The following is a 21,534-nucleotide window of genomic DNA, read 5'->3' on the forward strand; positions in this document are numbered from 1 at the left end:
GTCAACAGAAAAATTCAAGATTTCACTCAGACCACAGCTGAAAACATTCTTCTACCTCTGCAATAACTTCATTACCTGAGGTGCCATCTCTTGCAGATTTTTCCCTCCTCACTACGTTTCCAGCTGCCCTGCACAGCCATTCATTTCGCTGGGATGGGAAGCTGCCCCTTCCCATCCTGCCATCCCCCCAGCATCCTTTCTCCAGGCTGTATGTGTGCTGTGTCTCTATTTGATGCAATCAATTTCAAATAAAACTGTTCTCACATTGAGTCCTTGGACCAGTCCTTGATTTCCAGCTATTATCTTCTGCCTCTTTTCAAGGCCTGCACTAATATTTTAAGGTCACACAGGAGATTTGGATAAATTCATTCATTGCTTTGAAATCTCCCAATTCGAGACATGAAAGCAGTAACTGAGATTCCTCATATTTGTTTCTCCTTTCAATCCTCAAACACGACAAGATAAAAGTCTGTTACAAAGGCAGAGCAATGTCTGACTGTTCAGAACCAGGGTGACACTTCAGCCACAGGCTTGCAAAGCAGTATACAAAATGTAAGTCTAATTGGAACAAGGTGGACCTCTTCCTACATGTAAAGTTATTAATGCACACGTGCTTTCTACTTCCACTCTAATGCTGAAATCACTCTTTTGAATGAAAGTTACTGTTTCACTTCAGCACCACAAATCTCCTGATCCTACAGCCTTTGGCCAAAGTCCCCTCAGGGGCTGCTTCAGCACAGCACATTGTGTACTGATTATTTTGGAATAGAGCTCCCCAGTCAGCAGTCTTTCATCTTCACAGCCTGTATAAAATCAGTTTTGAAAAGTATAAAAAGTGATATTGAATACGATTGCCATGCACTTGCATGCTGAAAGCTGAGTTCGAAAAGGCACTTAACCTAGAAAATCTAGCAGAAATTTTGAAGCACTCAAGTGACTATATTGGCCATTGAAGTGTTGAAGCACATGGAATGCTGAAGGATTATGAAGTTCCATAACTGTTCTATGTAACGCACATACAGAGAAGAAAGAAAATCCCGTCAGATTCAACTCTCTCCTCATACCTAAAGGTTCTGCTTGTCAGGGCTGCTCTGGAGTGCGATGAACATCAGCTTCGGGAGCTCTCTCCACCTCCACTGCACTGCCCATCTACAACAGCCACCTGTCTGGGACTGGGAAAAATTATTGCAGGGAGCTTAAAACTAAACCCATTAGTCTTGATTTCTAGAAGAGAAAGGTGGAAATCATTGACCACCACACCCCTTGTGGAGCCCAACCTGCCCAAACACAGCATGAAGATGCCTTGATTTGTCCTCAGCCACTGAGGATTCCACAAGGAGCTCAACCGCTCACATGGAAACCCTATTCCCCAACTCAATTTAGGAACCTGCTCTTTCTGCACTGCTTCGGATTTGGCAGCGGGATATTAATCCCACCAAGGCCGCGCGCTGCGTGAGGGGCCGAGGCCCTGCCGCACCCCTGCCCTGGCCCCCTCCCCTCAGCCCTACCCCCGGGCCCGCCCGGCGCCCCCCTCAGCCGGCGGGGCCGAGGCTGCCGGCGCTATTCACGCTCGCCGCAGGGCCGGGGCCGCCCCGTTGCCGGTGCCCGCCGCGGAGCTCCGAGCGCGACCGGGTCCGGGCCGGCCCTGCCCTCACACACCTGCCCGGCCCCCGCCCTCAGCGCTGCGCACTCTGCGCCCGGCACGCTCGCGGCTACGCCGTTTGCGCAGCGGGAGCCCTCAGGTGCGGCGCTCGCGCTGACGACATTACGGAGAGTCCGTAACACACACCGACCTCTCGGGGCTCTACGCAAGCGGCGTTTCCAGGTGCGGCTCGGCCGCTCCCGTCCCGCGTGGCCGCGGCGCGCTCCGAGCAGCAGCGCAGCTCCCCAGGCGGCAGGTGGGACCGCGCGGGCTGCGCGGGGAGCAGCGGCCGCAGGTGGGGAGTCGCGCGGGGCCGAGCCGCCCTACGTCGATTCCGTAAGGCTGCGCCGGCCTGCAGGAAACGACAGGGTCCGTGGCGCTACGGAGCTGGCGCAGGGCGGCGCGGCGCCCCGTACGCAGTTGGCGTAGGGCGCTCTCAGGTGCAGGGAAGGGGCGGGCGCGCGTTGCCCGGCAGCCGCAGCCTATGGGGGCGCGGGGCGCGGTCACGTGCGCAGCCCCGCTCGGCGCTGCGGAGCCGGAGGAGCCGGACGGGGCCGCGGAGCCGGGACGGGGCCGCGGGGCAGCGCCGGGGCCGGCGCCGAGCGGGGTGAGGAGGGCGGGCGGCGGGGAGGGGTCGGGGCGGCGGGCGGCCCGTCCGTCCCCGCGCACCGCTCCTCCCACTGCACCGGGCACTGCGGGCAGGAGGCAAGGGCAGGACACGGCGCGGGGGGCGGCGCAGGGGGGGGGGGGGGGGGCGCTGCTGCGCGCGCGGAGGGGCGCGGTGGGGCGGGAGGGCTCCGCGCCTCGAGGGGCCGCGGGCGGGGGCGGTGGGGAGGGGTGAGGGGGGCGGTGGGGAGGGGTGAGGGGCTCGGCGGCGCCATGCGCGGGCGGCCGCCCCTCCGCCGGCGGCGGGGCGCGTTACTTGCTCGTGGGGCGCGCACCTGTCGGCGGGGCACGGTACCTGTCCGCGGGGCGCGCAGGTGGCGGCGGGGCTGGGGCGCAGCCGGCCCGGTGTGCGCGGTGTCCCCGGGCGGTCCCGGCCAGGTGCGGGCTGCGCTGCGCTGCGCGGGGCGGCTCCCGCCGGGGCTCGGGGCTCGGCCCGAAGTTCGCTCCGGCGCGGTCGGTGCAGCGCCCTCCGCGCCCCGGCCCTGCGGGGCAGCCGCCTCCCTCCGGGCCCCGGGCAGGCTCCTCCTGGGTCTGAGCACACTCATCAGTGTTATGGTCCATGGTTTGTTTGGGTTTTTTTTTTTCTCTCTTTCATTCTGTATTTGCTTTGCACTGGATTTTGTAATCATTAACCTACTATTCCTTCGGGAAGTGAGAGCGTGAAAGGGATAACCAGGGAGTCACATGCCTGCCACCGAGTACAGCAAAACTTGAGTTTTGAGTCAAAGTAGAAAAATGCATTATCTGGCTAAATGTCTTATTATTTATTTACGTGGCTCTGAAAATGGTGCCTTGTGATTTACAGAAAGAACAGTGGAGCATTCCAAGCGGCTCCTGCACAGGGTATGGCAGAAGAGAAAACTTATGACATGGGGGGTCCTAGATATGTTGGAATTAATTTTTTTCTATATTCGTGTCCTCTAGTTTGTTAACAGTTTTAAAAAGTTTTATTGTACTTTGTCGTGACAGCTCAGAAATGCTAAGTATGGTTAAAACAAAGAAAGACTTAAGTGGGGATTATTGTCAGGAATATTTCAGATCTCCAGTTCCAAAACATGTTTATGAAACTGTAACTTAATTAAAATAGCTGGGCTATTTAACTTAAATTAAAATAGTTGTGTGTTCTAGCAAACATTTGAAGCCTGGCCTTCTAGGGTAAAGACAGAAAATTAAAATAATTTCCTCCATTCATGCAGAATACTTTAACATCTTTAGAAAGAATGGAGAAGAAAGGACTGTTTGCAAACTTAGTCTAGTTGCCTTTGATTTTTAAAGACATGGTAACCATTTTTGAGACCCAAAGGAAGCAGCAGTGGTGGCAGAGAGGAAGGAAGGAAGGAGTATGGAGCAGTGCTGTCTACTTGGAGGGGAGGCCTTAAAACAAAACTTTTGGAATGGGAAGAGAGGAAGACCTGGCAGTGTCTCTGGAGATGTTGCATTGCTGTATTCCTGTATTAGCTCAAGGTCATTGTTCAGTCTCTGAAGAGCAAAAGCTTTTTCCAAGAATTTAACCAGCCCACCTCTTCCATGGAAGGTGTACCAGCTGGGTTGTAGTTATTTCCTGCCAGTGTAGAGAGGAAGGAGAAATTTGTGTCAGCAAACTGCAGCTGGCTGTAGCTTCTCCTTAATTCCTGGTCATTTTTAGGAAGTTAGACTCGTCTCTGGAAGTTCTTGGCATGTATAATTTTCTTCTGTCTGAAGCTTTCCAACCATTTTCCTTTGCTTCACGTTGTGTAGAAAGCAGGGAGAGATGTGGAGAAGAGCGGGTAGGATGGGTAATAGCGAGGGTTTAATGTTTTCAGTTCTCTGTTCCTCAGAATCCCATGATTGACGGTGCCAGTCTGGTGCTGCCTTGGCATTTGTAGTTCGAAGGGAATCTTTAGTCTTGCTAGTTTGGTTAGTCCTGGTTTTATAAAGGGGCTTTATTTGCACAGGCTGTTCATCCAGACTCGTTGTTTCGGCTGAACTATTGGCAGTATTTTTCATCTCTGCACAAAGAAGATGCTGATAAAGCACCAGTTCTTGCTCTGTGTAGTTGACAGGCTACACATGAGGTGGAAATCTAGGACTTGATTTCTTGGGGAACTGGAGAAAGATTCCATGTAGAAATACTTGTGCGTTGGGGTTGGGGGAGCCCCAGGGGTAACTGGTAGCAATGTTGCTGAGGAAGTGACCAAATCCAGCTTTGCGGTTTGTCCTGGAAGGAATTTCAAGACAGCTGATTTCAAACCAAAGGTTCAGAGTAAATGAGAAGACAGGAAGCGGTTGGAAAGGTACAACAGAAGATGGCATAAGGCAAGCCATGCCAGGCCTAAACATGAGAGAAGTAGCTTAAACTCTGGTGGATATGTGGGTTTTGGTGACCCTTGTTTCTGACTTGTACGCCATTTTTCTGTGGATGTTCATTCAGAATGCAATGCTTAAGGTCACAGAGCTCTCTTCTTTTGAAGCCCCTCTGTTAATGTTCCTCAAAAGCCTGTGGGTGGACTGAGATTTTTTTTTGAACTGTGAAATCTTGTTTGGAAATAAAAAAAATGTAAAAAAAAGTAGTCTAAGAAGCTGCTTCATGTTGTGAAAAAGCTCACTGTAGAATCATAAAAGCTGCAGTTTTTCCACATTGCTTTGTAGCTTGGCATGTAAATAGAGCTCTTTGAAGAGCATATCCATGGCTGGAAAGGGGGAGAGGGAAAGGTTCTGGCTGGTTAACAAGCTTCTGAGTGTGTGAAAAGCCACTGTGAACATGCTTGGTGAGGTGTCTGTTAAAACATGGAAGTCTGTCCTGGGCTGGGGTGAGGTACATACACCTAGAAGTGGCCAATCTGTCGAAGTATAAGGATGGAAATGGTAGAACAGTGGCAGTTTGTGTATTTTACAGGCTGGGCTGGGTGACGGGAGCGCTTGGGGCAGGTGGGAGGGAGGTCCTGGGATGTTCCGGCTGCTGAGGGAGATGCTGGGGGGATGAGGATGCAGAGGGTCTGTCTGCACCTCCTTGGGCTCACCTCCAGCTCTTGCTGAGTTTGGGTTTATGGTGCCTCTCACTGTGCCAACAGCAGATTTCAGCATGTTGGGGTCTGCACCTTACTTTGTACTGGGGTGGGGAGAGCGAGGACTTTTCTGAGATCAGCCACATGAGGAGCACTTGGCTGGTGCTGTGTGCTGGATTTGCTGTAGCCTAGCAGTATTGGCAAGTGAAGATTGCTTTGCTACTGAATATGCTGCAGTGAGGAAATCAAAAGGAAAATTCTTGTTTAAAGCAATATGAAAAAAGTGTTAGAGATTTAAAGAGCAGAAGAATGCAAGTCTCAAACCCTTCTGTAGAAACCATAGTTTGACAACGTTTGTTGTACTTGCAGCGTGATTTGACAAACAGAAACTTTGTACTTGATGTTTAAGGAGGGAAAAGCCTTACCTGAAAGCTATTACTGGTATCTTTTGTTAAAAGCAGTAATTGTTACAAGCTACAAGGCCGAAGACAGTATTTTTTCCAGTTGCATTTCTGCAGTTCTTGGCACTTGTGTAGTTTTTCCTTCTTATGTGCAAGTTTTTCATTGAGCACTGATGACAGAAAACAGTGTCACAGTTTGTGTCAGCTCACAGAGGGACAGTGTTCCTATTTAACTTCTTTGAAAACCTCAATTCATGTCCCTTAACAAAAAAGCTGCAGAGGAATTCTTATGAATGATGTAAGTGAGTAAACATCTTGCACTTCAGATTTTTAGACTTTATTTTGTAGCTATATTACCTTATGTTCTGGTCCTCTCACTCTGGTCATCATGGAATAGGAGGGGACAGAATTCTTGGAGCCCACTCCCCGTTGGTCTGTTGCCTTGTGCTCCTAGTTCTGCTTTGCAATGCACATCCTGACCTTTCCGCTCATTTCCTGTGCAGTGTCAGAATGTGGACGAGGTGCTGGCTATAGAAGCCCCAGAACAAATTCAGGGTATGTCATTTGTTCTGCTGTTGGTGAAGGGTATGTAAAGCATGGCCCTGGGCTGCTCTGTCCTTCCTCCGCTGCTAAACCCAAGAACTCTGGGACTAACCCAAGGCTGGATTTTCCGTGCAGCTGAGCCAGGCTGCTGTATCTCTGGGCCACCTGCACATCTGCCCACTGGCTTCTCAAGTAATAAAGACCAGGAATTAATTAGTAAACCCTATGCCCTTGTGGTCTTATGTCGTTGATTTTTTTATAACTATGCAAAACTTTATGACTTGTCTGTAGTAAAATATTGTCATAACCTGCTGGTAACTTAAAGGTGTAAGTGGAGGTTGAAGAGCAATAATCTTATGAAATCCATTTTAGGGATCTTTTGGATTGTGGAAACTTAAGTGATCCTGCCACATGTGTTGATTTACATTAGTTCCCTTATGTTGTGGTTTGGTGTGCTGTTTAAGAGCCCTAAGATGCTACTGGTGATTGACATAACAAAATGTAAATTATATGCTGTTTTCCTAAGGTCTAATTTATCTGTCGTAAGGTTTGTGTACCAACAGTACTGAGATCTTCTTACAATAATGTTTCTCTTTCAAGTAATGCCTACACAGGGGAATTAAATTACCCTTAATTGTATGCTTAAAAAGAAAATAAAATTGGGGTGTGTATGGCTATGCCAGTAAATTAAATTTTGCTGTTTCTTGTTCTTTTTGTGCATTTAGTTTAAATTGTCTTTATTGAAAAATTTAATGTTTGAGTATCTGGTTGGGAAGAACAGTCTTACTCGTGGGTAGCTGTGAGATGTCACAAAACTTGAAGAAATCTTATAAACCAGAATTCATTTAAAGGAGAACTTGGCATTTGGCTTGGGAGTAAATGAACTCAATGGTGAGAAACTGGTGTTGCCCCATAGAAATTGCCCCCCAGTAGGAGCAGAAAAGGGCAGGCTGAGTTTAAGGCCTTGTACTTTTCTCTTTTTCTTCTGATTCTTGGGAGGGAGGACACTTTGACTGAACACATTTCTTGTTTGACTTGCAACACAGGAGACTGGAGTGTTGGCACAGCATCTTAAGTGTTGGGCCCTTAAGAGTCTTTAGTATTCTCTGAGCCCCAGGGATGATGTTCCACGGGGAAATGTCCCTCCGGAGCTATTGGACTGAGTTGATAATGACCCTAAACCAGATGTTCCCTAATCTCACTTCTCAGCCATCAGGATATGCCCTGTGGAAAGGCTGGCACAGCCCACAGGTGTGTGGGAAACCCCACAACCTCTGTGTAGCTGGTCTGTGCTTCCAGAAATGAGCTTTGGCAAAACACTCCCTCGAGAGGCTGAGGAGGCCTGAGGCTGTGGGCAGGGGCTTTTTGGGCACACAGCACCTAATTCCTTCCAGCAAGATTCTGCCAAAAAATGGTTTACCATAATTCCACGGACATTGTGAAATTAATACATCCTTTTTAGTCTCTATTTTAAAGGGGATGGGTCCCATAACAGGATTATGGTAAGTCATGGTTGATCTTGAAGGAGGCATAAAAATTTTCTTCGCTTGTTGTAGGGCTTTGTGTTTTTTGGTTATGGTGTAGCAGGCAAGGCATGGTTCCCAATTTAACCCTCTCCATAAACATGGTATCTCTCTTCATAACATGAACTGACATGAAATCATAAATATGATATCTTGCTTGCTAAAGAGACTGTACAAAATTCAGCAGGAAACAAGCTGACATGCTGCGCTCCACTGAATTTAGGTGCCATTGTTGAAACAGGTGATGTTTTAAAATTGCCAGCTGGTATATACCTGAATAAAGGTGTTTGATTTACAAGGTCTTTTTACAGTCTGCTTAGCAAGACACTGATCAGTTGGACCAAATACATCACCTGGAGACTGGGTAAAGGCCTGCAGTCAGGACAGTATGAATAGATCCATTCAACAAACAAATTACAACTTGTATTAAAGAGAGAATAAAAAGCACTTGAGTTAGCTGTCCCATGGCAGTGAGCTGGTGCTGTGTTTCTGATAGAGTTCGGAGCATGATCATCAAGGGTCCAGTGGTGGCACCTTGTGTGGGTAAGGTCCATGGGACTGGGCTGCAGATGTTTTTGTTAATCATAAAACAAATAACATCAGTGAACGTGGAAGTGCCGACTAACGCAGGTTTAATCAGTTTTGAAGCTGAATGCACATAACAGCTATTTATGTGATGTTCCTTCCCTGGCCATGGTGGCAGTGGCCCAACCTGCGTGGCTGGCTTTCCCAGCTGAGGCAGCTGTGTGATGTTCTGACAGGTGTGACTGATGCTGGGGCTGGCTGAAGACAGCCATATCCCAGTATGAAGACAAGGAGAACAGTTAGTAATTTATTCCCGTTTTTGATACGGATGTGCTGAAAGGGGCAGGTCTTTGCATATAGAAACTTGCTCTTTGTCTCCAGGTATGGGGGCTGAGTTTGCTCTGTGACCCTCCTTGTGCTTTTCTACTTTTTCTTTTCTGCTCTGCCTGATTGCTGTGTCTTATGTGACAATCTGGAGGGATTTGCTGTAATGGAAGAACCTCTGGAATAGAAGGGGGAGCTGTAGGTGTACAGGCTGTGACTCCAGGGAGTGAAGTACTGGAGAATAGACACAGCCACTGGAAAGCTAGGGGCTGTGGTATGATGGAACAAGTAGAGAACATGGATCTCCAAGTAGGATACTTGACAGGATTTCAAGGAAACAGATACAGAGACTCAGAACATTTGGATTTCTACTGCTCTTCCAATCACAATCTCTTCCCCTTTGCTCTAACAGCTGGTATAGCTCAACAGAAGATAAGGGAAAAACATAAATGTCCAAGAACTGATTTCTCCCCACCTCTGCTTTGTAGGATGCCTTTTCCATGTCATAGGCTCTTAGTGACTGTCATCTTTTCAGAGAGCTTAAACTGTTTGGTGAGCAGTTACTCTGTGTCCTAATGCTTCATGATCTCTTGATTCGATGTCTAGGTAATTGGACTTGGCAAATAGATTAGGGCTTCTTTGGTTACCCAGTCATGCTGCCCAAGTCTTCAATCATGCAGAGACTTAATCTGTTCCTTTAAAGTGCTCAGCTGTGCCATTTGGGTGACCCTAAAGAGCATCACCGGGGCTGAACTGCAGTGTGTGGTAAGCAGGGATGGGGCGTAGGAGAACTGGGAGCGCTCCTTCCAAAACTAGAAATGGGTGAAACTCTTCAACAGCAGGCACTGAGCAACACTGTGTCCCAGTGAAGAATGTCTGGTAATTAACCTGCAAGTATTGATTAGGGCAGCATTTGGCCCCTTTTCGGGTTCTGCTGCTGACTTACCACACAATTTCATTTCTTCATGTCTCAAGTTCCCCCTATAAAGATCTGAAATGATTTCCTGTCTCACAAAAACTGTTATTTTAAAACCAGTAAGAAATGTATTCTGGTAAATATGGTGACAAGTGTTCTAGAAAAGCCAGGAAGAAAGGCAAATACGGGGAAAGTGGGGGGGAGACAAGACTGATAACTTCTTTGCTTCTGGTGGGTGAGGGTGAAATTGGTGACTGCCAAAAATATGAGCTCAGAGAAGTAGCTTGTTCTGCTCTGAGCCCACATCTGTACACACCTCCTCATCTCTACAGATGGCCAGAAGGCTGAAGAGAGAACACAGTTGTCTAAATTTGTGTAAGAGAAAAGAATCATGACTCCCACCTTGGAGGCACATAAAAACCTCCTGTAACTGGGGGCTTTTTGACAATTTTAAAAATTTGGTTGAATTTTCAGTCTTAGCAAATTTTGTGGAACCTGACACTGTTCATAGTTGCTAAATAAATAACTTTTTAAATTTTAAAAGATGGTTGTCTGGAACTGTAATCTAGTCTTTATTCCTTCAAAACTAGCCTGCTATGGAATATATTTGATCCAGAAGTCATCTTTGCATGCTTATACTTTAGCAACTTATAAGATGCTTTTCCACTTTAGATTTCATAGTACTTCATATTTTAGAAGTAACAACTGTCACAGTCACAATAGTGATGGTGTGATCTGGATCAATCGTGGTAAAAGGCATGAAGATAAAAACAAAATACTTTTGCCTTTATGTTTCTTTTCTTCTACCATTAGTGTGGGAATGAGATTGTCTTTTACACTGAATATTTTCACATGGTCTGCTTTATCTTTTGGGGGAATTTAGTAACTTTCCTTTTGTTAGCCCAGGAGATAAAGGATATTTTTTAAAGCAGGTAGTTGGGAGTCAGCATTATATAAGTAGTGATCTCTTGACCAAAAACTTGGTTTTGTGGATGTGGCCTTATTAGTAGTAAACTAATAAAAGAGAGCAGTTTACAAAGTGCATTTTTGACAGGTGTCAAAGCCCATTCTTTGCAGAGGGGTTGAATACTGAATGTCCCTGAGTTGTGACTGTAGATACCCCAAACACTGAGAAGCCTGAAACTGAAACCTCCTGACCTTTTTAAAAACAAACGAGCAGTTTTGTTTAACTTTCTGCTGTGGGTCAGGAGCCTGAGCTTCATACCAAGTTTCAGTGTGATCCAAAGTAACACTGCAGACTTTAAAGGAAAAACTCTTGCAATATGGAACTGATGAAGCTGTGACTGTTGAGGTGCTGTGATTTATTACAGCAGATTCTTAAAAAGGGAATAAGAGATGTCCTGCCCTAAGCATCCTTCAGTAAATGACAATTCTTAGGTGAGATCTTACCAAGTGCATAGGTGAAATAGTCTGTGTTCCTTAATATGGCTTCTGCATTAGTGTTAAAATAGCCACGTTACAAATGGATGTGCTCTTTCTGTGCAGTTGGGTGGTATCTGGCCTCTGTTTTGATTCCTCTTGAGATGCTTCCAAGTGTGCTTTTAGTGGTGCAGCTGCAGCCCAGTGCCACTGTCATAACAGCATTCCACCCTCTGTGAGGAGTTGCAGCAGCACCACGCTTGGATGCATTGGTCTTTCCCTTGCAGGATAAGGACACTCATCCTTCCAGCACTGTCTCTACAAAACTTTCTCTGGTGGCTGTTTCACGAAGTTTTGAAGGGGAGCAAGTGTGCTGAAAGAATATTAGGGGTAAAGAGGATTCAGAAGCATTTGCAGAGAAATGGGCAATTCCAGAGTTGAACTAAGCTGATATAGGGATCAATGGATTGCCCAGGGAGGCAAAGGGAGTCCAGGAGAAACTGTCAAATGTTCCTTCTGGAGTATCCATTTACTGATGCTTCTGCAGTTACTGCAGGGTTTGAATATCATTGAACTGGTGCTTCTGCAGCTGCTGTAGAAACTGTTGGCTCAGGCTGTCTCCTTGCAGTTCTCCTTCAGAGGAAGGACTGCTCGGGGAGAGCTTGGCTGGGCATGGGACTCACTGGTACGTTCCCTGTTTCCTTTCACACTGCGATCTGCAATCTTTATTTTAATACAAATCCCTTGGCTAGGTTCTTTTCTTTTGCTTATAAATGTTTGATCTGTATGTGGTACTCACAGTAAAGGAGTCCTCTTGTGCCAGAAGAACAAAGACTTGCTTTCTGTTGGTGCTGGGCACCACTGTTGCAGTAGCTGCCTGGTTTTAGTGCCAGTTTTAGCAGGTGCACCTTGTCTCAATGAGTTCTCTTTGCCCTCATCACACAACACAGTAGCAAGTCTCATGCACAGTCTATAGAAGACTGAATTTTGGCGGAGAGCTGAGGAGTTCAGGATTTACTGTACTTCCCCTCTCCTTTCTTTCTCTTGCTCTGCTTTCATTATTTGTGCTCCCCTTGTTAACAGTGGGACTAGGTGATCGATGTAGGTTCTTTCCAGCTGACAATATTGTAGCAAAGTTTGAAATATCTCCTGAAAAAATCAAAGTAACCATCCTGAATGAACTCACAGGAGTTACAAACTGCTGTTGGATGGCTGGAGCTCAGTGTGGAGCAGACTGAAGGGATGTTGTTTGAGGGCTGTGGTTTGGGTGCAGGCAGGGGAAGCAACGACAGGGGCACTCCTGGTCATCTGGGAGTTCCCAATGGTTTTTCTGATTTGTAAGAGAGATGCTCTCAGACCTTCCATCCTTTACATCTGGTTTTGGGTGTTTTAGATGGTCACCCAATATCTAATGTGAAAGCTGGGTTTTGACTGGTTGATTATTTTGTTGGTTTTTTAAGAGAGAGAAGAATAAACTCCCTTATTCTCCACAGCTTGCTCCTATGTCAGCTGGAGCTTTAGAAAAACCAAGTGGTAAAGAGAGCCTTTGGGTTTTTTCTTCAAAGCCAAATGATGTGCTGGAATGTGGTGTGCAGAGTGCTCGGTGCTGAGGAGCTAGCTGCTCTACAGAGCGGGGCTGCAAAGCTTCCCCTTATCTTGCAGAAAAGCTCAGGTCCCTCGCTAGTGTTCTGAAGTGTTCTTGTTTTTTGGCTCCTGTTCTTCCTGAGAACAGACTCTGTGTGTCCTGCTGCCTGACAAAAAAGGGGCTCCATTGTTCTCTTTTGAAAAAGACACAAGGTTCCTGAGTCCTCATCAGTTTGACTTTCAAAAGAGCACAGGCTCAAAAAATTTGATGCCTGAAAGTAGGACACATTGTGAATTAGGTTCCTGAGTTTAATCGTGCCATATTCAGATATTGAATTGCTAATTTGACTCTCATGAATGGACAGGTAATGGTTGTGGAGCGTTTCCTGTGACAGTTTGCCAAGCTGACCTGTGAGGAACCCATGATCCTGCAAGAGAGATTGAATAACAAGAGCAGCCAGGAATGCAGTGTCTGTTCAAATTAAACTAATGAAGCCTAAGGAGGTAGAAAGCTAGAAAGGGGGAAGAGGATGCTCCATGCTTGATGTGTGTAGTAAATGAATAACTTACACTGTTCCAAGTGCTACCACTGAGTTACTGTGGCACTGGGCAAGTCACTTGAATTTCTGGGCAGTGGGGTCTCTTCTCCATGCAAACAGCACAGCATTTACACCTTTCACAGCAATTAGAGAAGTGATGTTTGAAGAGTTGTGAAATGCTTGTGTGTGTATCTAAGGTCTGCTTTTGGGTTTTTTGCTAATATAAGTACATTGAAACTTGATAACTGCAATCAAAATAGAAAAGACTGAGTAATGTTTTTTCAGTCTCTTGTAAAGTCCAGCATGGAGGTTGCCATCTCCCCCAGGCTAGCAAAGGGAGGGTGGGCAGTACTGTCTGGTTACTGGGAGATAGAGAAGTAATTTTCAAGATTTTTTTGGTTTGTTACCTCTGAGCTGTTTCATTCAATTTACTGTTCTTGGTGTTGAAAAAAACACTCCTTGAGCGGCTGCAGATACTTTGCAGGGCTTGCTAGTTCCACAAAGCAGCTTGGTGACACCTGCATGCTTTGATATCTCATTGCAGTATTTAGGAATGAGATCAGTTTAGAAATGCAATATATTCTCCCCATGGTAAATGGGAAAAAATGGCCACAACCACTTGGGCCGCAGTTCTGTGAGTGGTGTTATTCACCAAACTGTGCTTATCCTTCAGTGGGGAGGATGTTGGTTCCTCTATTAGCTTTTAACTTCCATGGCAATATTCCAAGAGGAAAAAACAGTACTTAAGTTTTGTTCTTAGCACAGAGATAAATGGAATGTCACTGTCATTTGTCTGAAACCACATGGTGAAAGGCAGGATTTTTTCCCCTAACAGTTTTGCAGAGTAATAGGACAGACCACGATTTGGACTGCACAAGACATGTGCTGGGTTACTTTAGAGTCTCCCAAGTTCTAATTTGCAAATTCTAGAAAATTTAGAACAGAAACATATGAGTGTCTGCAGAAATCATGCTTCTGAATTTAACTTCTGGATTTTGTGTTGGTAAAGCATGAAATTGCCTGGTAATATTTGTCCACTGAATTTCAGGGACAGCCTTTCCTTGTGTTGACAGTGCTGCACTGTTCTGGTTCTGCTGTTCTGTTCCTGGTCCTGCAGTGTGTGAGTTATAAATGCTTTAGAGCAAAATGCTCAGTGAAAAGGTGTTAGCTAGGTTTAATTACTCTTTGTTTCTGTCAAAACCAGCAACAAGCCTTTGCAAGAATGTTCTTTTACCTTGTTACTGTTTTCTTCAATGTATTTCTGCAGAAAATAAATAATGGATAAACTTTCCCAGGCCAGTAAGAACTGTTTCTGAACACCCTGTTACAGCAAGTGTAGGAGGTTGCAAATATCACTGAGAAAGTCCAATACAAGGACTTTTGTTTCCACAACAGAGAAGCTGTGCAAGTGAAGAACTCATAAACCAGCAGAACCAAGTGCTCTTTCAGTGCACAAAGCATTTATGTACTTTTTTTTTAAAAAAAGGATTTTTTTTCACTAACACAATTGTCAAGTTATAGAGATGAATTGTGTTTGAACTGTGGAATAAGATAGATTGATGGCATTATGATTGACACTCTTATATCACTAAAAGTATAGTTTTGGACTGAAAACCAGGCAGGTTTTTTGTGCTGACAAGAGCAGAATTCAATATAATGGTGGTGTTGACATGGATACAGATTTCCAAAGGTGGCTAAGCAGGCAATAAAAATATTTACACCCTAATTTGGACTGAGGGATGAAAGGGTTTCTGTCTCACTGCCCACCTGAGGAGAACACCCTCAGTCTGTGTAGCAGCTGGTTTCTAATCCTGGTTTTGATCCTGCCTCTGCATCAGGAACTGTGTGCTCTCCTACCCTGACAGGTTATGGCTTCCCAAGTGCAACTTCTTTTGAGAAATAAAATAAACCCCATCAGTGTTGCATTTAGGCACAGCAGGTTTCCTGTTATCAGGGGAACTGAAGTGGCCAGACACAAACTGCAGCTAATGGCCCAAAATAAACTAACTTTGATTGGTTTTCTCTAGTCTTTCCCTGGACAGTAATTCCAAGTGTTACTTTTAGCAACTCTAGTGTATGAAAGGAGCTTTGGGGAGAGAGTTCTGTTGTTGTGGACTGATGTCCCTGCAAGGCTGAGAGCACTTTGAATGCTGGTATTGATTGGCCAGGCTGTGTGCTCCTCCCGGAGAAACTGGGATTTGCTCCTGCTCCAGGAGCTGCAGCAGCTGCGCCACACTCCCCTGTGCCAGCCTGGCTGTGGTGTTATTAACCTGCCCAAACTCACTGAACAAGGGGCTTCCTGGGGCTCCTGGCATGTGTGGTGCCTCCAAGATGTTGATCCTGTTTCGCTGTTCAGAGATTTGTTGCTTGGTGCTAGTGGGAGGACGGGATGTGATGTCTGGTGGAGAATGCGAAGACTGAGGAAGCTTCTTTAGCAAATGAAGAGCTGGAAGCATCTTTCGTGTTCTTGTGAGTGGCACAATGGAGATGACATCATTATCTATAGGGAGAAATTAAACTAATTCATAGCCCTGTAGGAAATGTAAAGAAAGAGGCCAAACCAGCAAAGTTGTGTCTGTGGTCTTAAAAATGCCATCCACCTGGGACTGGTACATTTATCCTGAGAGCTCCTGTTTCTCCCCCCAGATTTTATTTGAAATTCAAAAGATAAAAAAAAAATTGACTATAACTTCTCAAGTTGGAGATCAATTACTTAGCACAGTTGTGTTCTCCAAAGATACTGGAGAATACAGTATTGCAGATGCCTAATTTAACTAATTTTTAAAAAAATTTCAACGACCTATTAAAAATAAGCAAACAAAAGGCTGTGGAATTCATTACTCATCTCAGGATGTTCCTCAGTGTAAGACTGATGGACAGAACTTATGCTGAGAAATTAATCTTGTAACCTAGCTTGTGGTCTACAAACTAAGCATTTCCACCACTGATGGTCCCTGCCAAAGTCATCCTTTTTTTCATTTCCATGGCTGTGCTGTGCCGTGTGAACTGGAGAGAGGAATAATAGATGAGTTTTGCAAGTGAAGTTGGCAGGTATGACAGCACATGCGTGCGATGGAGATCTGCTGAGGCAAGAGGATGCTGGATTGAGCCAATTTAAAATATTTTTGGATTCATGGCTTTCCAGGGGAATAGGACTTTTATTTTTATTTATTAATTTTGTAAATCTCTAAATATGTGTGTGGCTCTTTTTCTTCCTCTTAGCCAAGCTGGGACTTTCTACTACAAGATCTTGTCCAAGGCAGATGGTGGACTCGGGTCACAAATGACAGATCTTTCTCTGCTGTCTCAGGCTGGCGTGGTGTTTTACTTTGATGGATATCGTTGCTAGCTTTCATGCCTAAGTAACCTAATTCAAATCTTTTGGTAGGGTTATCGTGCATTTGAAGTAAATAATTGTGTTCTGAGGCTGAAAATGGATGGCAGCCAGGGTACCCTTCCCCAGAGAGAAACCCCTTTGCTCTCTGTTGAAGGGGTGCTGGGTTCTGAAGGGTTTCAAAAGAGCTAATTTTGTTCCCTAAACAGCCCAAGATTTTAGTTACAAATTCTGTTTCAGACCTTTCTGTGGCATTGCGTGTTGTGACACTGAATCAAACTTAAAATAACGTGGTTGGATGGGCAAGATATGGCAAGAAAAAACACTTAAAATCTTAAGCTTTTAGTAACCCAGAACCTCTGACAACGTGTTCTTTGACAAAACCACCAATTAGTCAGGAAGTATAAAATTAACTTGAACTTGTTCAGGAGTCAGAGTGGAACTAAAACATGGGAAAAGTCTGACGGAGCATGTGCACTGGCTGGGAGCACAAGAGCTTTTTACACAATACTCACAGAGTCTAGTGATCTTCTATTCCAAATCCTTTTAAATCTTCTTTCCTTAATTAAAAAAAAAAAAAGTCACTGAGGCAGCAAGACTGACATACTAGAAAATGCATTTCAGGGGAGAGTCATGAATGTTTAAACTGGCTGAAAGGCAGCTGGGCACAGTAACCGGGGGGGGGTTTGCAACACTGAAAACTGTTGGGTCTGTATGATTGACATCAGGGAAGAAATTCTGGGGAGAAACTTCCTTAAACTTCACCATTGAGGGTTGCTGGAATTTTAGTCAGAAGGAGAGCATTTATTCTTAAAAACTTCTTTATGCTTTGACACTTCATGTAAACACTGGGAAAACACAACTCTCAAAGACGTATTTGCATTATGTTATTTGTAAGAATTACTAAATTTGCTTTGTTTATAACCAGAGCTTTAGAATCTATGTTGCTTTTCTCTATCCTCTTACTGATTCCCAGGATATGCATTAGCCTGGGCTGCAGAGCAGGGGACAGACAGTAGAGCCAAAGTGTTTGGCTGTTGCCTCATGGAACTGATGCAAACCACCAACACAAGCAGATCCAGTGTTACTGTAGGACAGTTTGGGCTCCAGCCTCTCTCTTTTTGTTGAAATTTTATTTTACTTCTTGCCAACACAGAGGGAATGCCATGCTTTCCAGCCTTCTCCATGTGTGTACCTTTGCCCCCTTGGCGGCAGTTCCCCCATCCCGACTGAGTCGCTGGGCTGCAGCTTGAGTCCACCTGCAGAATCCCATATTCTATGGGATATGAATCACAGCAGCAAAGAAACTGGGGCATTGCAGCTATTTTGGTGAAGCTGAAGGGTGCTGGGGAAGGGATGTCCCTGTTCTGAATCTCCTCAACATCGTGGCTGCTTCCCGTGGTGGCTTCTGGACCAGCAAGAGCCTTGCAGGTAAAGGCAGTGCTCACAAATCCAGGGATGTGGGGAGTGTCTGGGAGTTTGGAGATGTGCAAGGCTTTAGTGCTGGGATGTGATGCAGGACAGGGCTGGGGTAGTGAGGAGCCAGCATGGCACAAACTGGGTGGAGGAGGTAGAACTGTGATTCTCTTTTGGAGAATGTGATGTCATTTCAGGCATAGATCCAGAATTTTGCTTAAACCAGCTCTGTCTCTGGGGAAATGACATTGCAGATGGTGAGTGTCATTTCAGTGTAATGTAATCCTGTTATTAATTTAGTTAATTCTTCAACTGCAAATGAATGCAGTCTGAGTTAAGAATTTCAGATGATTTTGAGTGTGGATGTCACATTATGACTGCAGAGTACCTTCATGTTTCCATTCACCACTTTAGCCAGGAAAGCAGGAATGCAACATTAGGGTGTCTCAAGTCACAAATCAGTTCAGTGTTTCACAGATGTTGAGAATCCAGTGGTGATTCTACCTTGTCTCAAATGAATACTTTGCTATTCATTATTTATGTATTATCTAATCTGTGACTTTTTATTTAAGACACCTGCCAAGAAATGCACCCTTTAAGATATTTTGTTTTCTGCAGTGCTCAATTTTGCAGGCAATTCAGTTTTGCATATTTCTGACTGGTTGAATAGGAAAAACATTAAACTGTTTATGTGTCAGTTTGTTATTTAAGTGTCAGCAGTAAGTTTTTAAAGCTTTTTGCACTTGGTGTGTCTCTTGTCCATCGTGCACCTTGACACCCATAGCAGAAGGTGAAGGCAATTTCAAAATAAATTCATTAGAGCCCCTCTGTAGCTCTGGCTGTGCTGGGGGTTGTGCAGGTTTCAGGGAATGTGAAGCCAGATAAAAATCTAGAGGAAGATCTATGTAAAAAATACCTCGAGGTCTGCAGCTGGTGTGCTGCTCTGAAGACCACCTGGTGAGTGTGGCGAGTACCTTCCTGTCATCAGGAGTCTGTAGTAGGTTCAATCCCTACGGAGGATTTATAGTCTTTCCAAAACTGTTATTTTTCTTACACATTACAATTCAATAGCTGCAGTTATTTCTACTAATGTCTATTTCTTTCTGAGACTGGATGGTGTGATTCTATCTAAAATAGAGCATTTTTTTCTTCAAATGATTGCTTATGTGCTCACACAGTGCCTCTGTTGTTCCTTTTTTAACCTTCCTGTTAGGCTGGTAATGATTTCCCCTTAGACCATCTTTTCACCTTCTTTCCAGGAGCTAAAAATATGAGCTACACTCTGCACATCCCTGTTTCCTTTACCTTAATGCATTAATTTAGATTAAGCAGTTGCTTGCCTTTGATTCTTCAACTTCTTTAATTACTGTACCAGTGTGATTTCTTTTGGCTCTTTTTCCATTCCTTCCTCCACAGTGGAGGGGAATCCATGTGTTCACTGATTTTCAGTTGCATCTCTGACCCGAGGGTCCCCAGGTTCTCCATCTGTGCCTTGGCACAGATGGATTCTCTCCAGGAGCTCTCCAGTAGCTTCCTGCATGCTGACAAGTGGGCAGCTGTTTTCCTTGCACTGTGAGCATTGTCAGAGCTCTGGACCCTGGAAGGTGACTTTGATTCCTCCATTCTGATGGTTACAGGTGCTGTGGATCCAGATCTGGTTATCAAGTTTGTGCCTACCCTGTCTTTGGCAGTTAAAGCTGGGTGTGGGGGCTGCGTGGCAGGGCCTGCTCCTGAGAGATCTTCAAGCACAGCAGCCTTTGCTTGAAATATTATGAGAGCTGAACAGGCAGAAGTAATCCCAGACTCAAGTATTTGTTGTATGAAGTATAAGAGTTTGCCAGAGGAAGTACCTTTTCAGCTTCTAACTATAGCGTTGCTTTGTAATTGTTCATTTGGATGGAAAATTCCAGCCTTCTAAAGGTTATCCCAGATGCAACTTTGCCAGGAAATGCATTACATGGGAAATAATACAACTCCTATGAATACACAGTCTCCAGGTGAAATCGGATGATGAGCATACTGTTGGAAGCAGTCTGAGCCTTGTTAAATGTGTCCCAGTGTTACAGGGCACTGCTTTCCAGAATGCTGCTGGGGCTCTGAGTGGCCAGGATTTCTCTTCGTATAGTGGGGAAGGAGGAAGTTCCATACAAGGAGCTGGGATTTTAAATAGTGAATATCTGCACAAGGCACAGGTCAGTCATATTTTGCAGATTTCTCTGCCCTGTGCTCCTCTCTGAATCCTCATGAATTGTATTTCTTATCTGTTCCCCCCAGTTTGTTGATACTTTTAGCATGAGGGAAAACTATTTTGATATTTCTCTGTCAGTTATTTTGACATCAATCAACACTGCAGATCTTGTTTTGTTTGGTGTCTGGGTACATCATAAAGAGAGTTGCTGAAAGAGTTCAATTACAATATCAGCATCTCTGCCAAATGTATTGAGCTGTTCTGAAAAGCGGCTTGTCTTTTCTGACCCAGATACACAGTTTCCAACTGTGGGAGATGCTGCCAGAAAGACTCTTGGCAGAAGGCCAGCAATAAAATTATACTGCAGAAAAACACAACATATTTTCAGCAGCACTTTGTGTGGTGTGATGAAAAATTACCTGTCTCCTGAATGCAAAGCAGAGGCTAAAATAAACTTCCAATTTGAAGTTGCAAGACTCTCATTCTGACTTTGGAAAGTAACAAAAAATTGTATAAATTCCAGTTATTTTCTGTTACTGTGTCTGATACACCTGGGCTGTGTTAGATACTCATTGCTTTGTTATTAGCAACCTCTATTGTTCTTGCTGCCCTGTCAGTATAAACTCTGTCTGCTCTTGGTGTGCTGCACACTGCAAACTGCAGTTCTCCTGGGCAGATACTGGTGTCAGGGTAGATTCAGAAGGTGGAGGGTGTTTTTAATGCTTCAGCTGAGTAACTGTTAGCGTGTGCCTTCTTGATGGAGCATTTAAAACCAATTTTCATGGTGTTCTACTTGGCCTGGCCAGGAGCCTGAAGAGCAGCTCACTGAAGTGAGGGGTTTGGAGCTCTGGTGTCCAGTGACCCCAATTTTCTCTTCTCTGTTGCACCAGTAACACTTCTGTGCAAGGCGCTGCTGCAAGGGCATACTGGGGTGCCAGACACAGTTCGTATCTCCTTTCTAGAGGTTCAGAGCACCCTAATTCTGATATTTCAGTCCCCATGGAATGCAAGTACCTGTTTCTCCTGCCTTTTCACTTCTCTGTTCGAAGGCACTCAGAGGTAGCTGAGCATATTCATCACCCCCGGCTGTTTAACTGTCTGTCCCCTGGGAATTCAGCTGCAGATGGAGGAATATCTCCTACTACAAAAGCCTCATCTGAAATTCTTTTTGTTTGTCTTGAGCCAAAGCATAAACTTCCTCTGTGAAGGATGGGATGTTTAATGGAAGTTGCTACAGTGTCATGGTGTTTTAATAACATTTCTAATGTGTCAAATCCCCAGTGATTTTAAACCACACTGCAGACTCTGCTTGGCTCCGCTGTGACCTGGTTTGGAGACAGAGATTATTTACTCTTGTTTTACACTTTAGGGGCACACGATGCAGAGCAGAAGTGACTTTTTCAAGGTCACCAAGCTCTCGGTGGTGCAAGGAGCTTCCTGTACAAGTTTTCTTGCAAGTGTGGGTGGCTGCCCCTAGGTAAGACAGCCGCACATTTAAATATTGTGCTTTTTAATCTGGGCATCAGCTGTTACTTCCCTGAGGATGCAGGAACAAATCTCCTGCTATAG

At 45.1% G+C, this 21,534-nt stretch overlaps 1 protein-coding gene across 6 annotated transcripts in view; it reads left to right on the forward strand.

Moving 5' to 3' along the window:
* The first annotated feature begins 2,166 nt into the window (after nucleotides 1–2,166).
* STRBP (spermatid perinuclear RNA binding protein) overlaps nucleotides 2,167–21,534 on the forward strand; it is a 49,882-nt gene continuing 30,514 nt past the window's right edge. For all 6 annotated transcript variants that reach the window (XM_082295120.1, XM_082295121.1, XM_082295124.1 and 3 more), the window contains exon 1: nucleotides 2,167–2,249. The gene's annotated coding sequence lies outside the window, so the exon portion shown is untranslated. The remainder of the gene's footprint in view (nucleotides 2,250–21,534) is intronic.

Source organism: Coloeus monedula, assembly GCF_965178545.1.
Source record: "Coloeus monedula genome assembly, chromosome: 21".
NCBI lineage: Eukaryota > Metazoa > Chordata > Aves > Passeriformes > Corvidae > Coloeus > Coloeus monedula.